This window comes from Trachymyrmex cornetzi, unplaced genomic scaffold (genome assembly GCF_001594075.2).
Source record: "Trachymyrmex cornetzi isolate Tcor2-1 unplaced genomic scaffold, Tcor1.1 scaffold1044, whole genome shotgun sequence".
In the NCBI taxonomy this organism is placed as follows: domain Eukaryota; kingdom Metazoa; phylum Arthropoda; class Insecta; order Hymenoptera; family Formicidae; genus Trachymyrmex; species Trachymyrmex cornetzi.
Window position 1 is genome coordinate 66696 of NW_017295592.1, and position 1046 is coordinate 67741.

General features: G+C 32.9%; 1 protein-coding gene across 1 annotated transcript in view; it reads right to left on the reverse strand.

Moving 5' to 3' along the window:
* The window catches only part of LOC108759263 (uncharacterized), a gene marked incomplete at its 5' end in the record, with an annotated part of 17860 nt that overhangs the window by 4793 nt on the left and 12021 nt on the right, over positions 1-1046 (reverse strand). The window lies entirely within an intron of this gene.

Below are 1046 nucleotides of genomic sequence, written 5' to 3' on the forward strand. Positions count from 1 at the left end.
TAGGTAGCCCAACCCACGGGACAAAACATGTATATACAATACTTATTTTGAGTATTAAAAATATACTAAACAACGAGTATTTAAAGTAAATAATTAATAACTACTTTTTGTTAGTGTAATTTGTAAGTTAGTTAATTATTTTTAAGAGATAAACATCTTTAAAAAAACGCTGTGAAGGTAGTAATGTTGAGTAATGTAATCGAATAAATATATGGTCAGAGTTTTCATCTCCAATGAACTTGATCTTGACATATGTCGTCATACAAAAATAACGGCAAAACTAACGGTAAAATTGTAACCTAAAAAGTAACAGTAAAATCGTCATAAAAAAGTAACTACAAAACTAACAGTAAAAGTAACTTCCATCTCTGGTTGTAAGAGAGAGCTGGGCCGCATGTCGACAGATAGTTATAATACGATTGAATTGACGCTACGTCTCCACAGTTTTAAAAAATCGGATTAATTGTCTTTTTGGAATCGTGATCACTATATTCGAAACATGGTAAAGAAAACCGCGAATAAAGTTCTGAAACATTATAGTACAGGCACCGCTCCGTTTTCCGTTAGGAGCAATAGTGACACTCAGAAAGGAACGAAACTTTGCTCTGTTGGATAGAACCGTTCTAGAATGGTTTCGAAAGGTTGAATATAAGTAATGGCGAGCGCTGGTCATAGCAATTGATTGATGCGCGCTTTTTAAATCGATCCAGCGGCCCCAAACACCACGTCATTTTATCTCGTATATTTTGGACAATTTTCGTTTCTTCCATCATACGTTTTTATGGGATATTCTTAAGACTAATTCTTAAGCTTTAAAAAAAAACAGAAAAAAATCGATGTTTTTTACCTCTAAAACGTAAAAACCTCCTTAAAATGTATCGTTTAAGGGAGATTTACGGGACTTTTGCGTGTTTTTTCAACATTTATTTTTTCATAGTAAAATGTATCGAATCACTGCGCTCTTTTCGCATAATATTAAGAACATATTGAAGTTTAAAAAAAAATTTTGTTTGAATTTTTTCCGCCCTTGACGGCGACAAAATGGC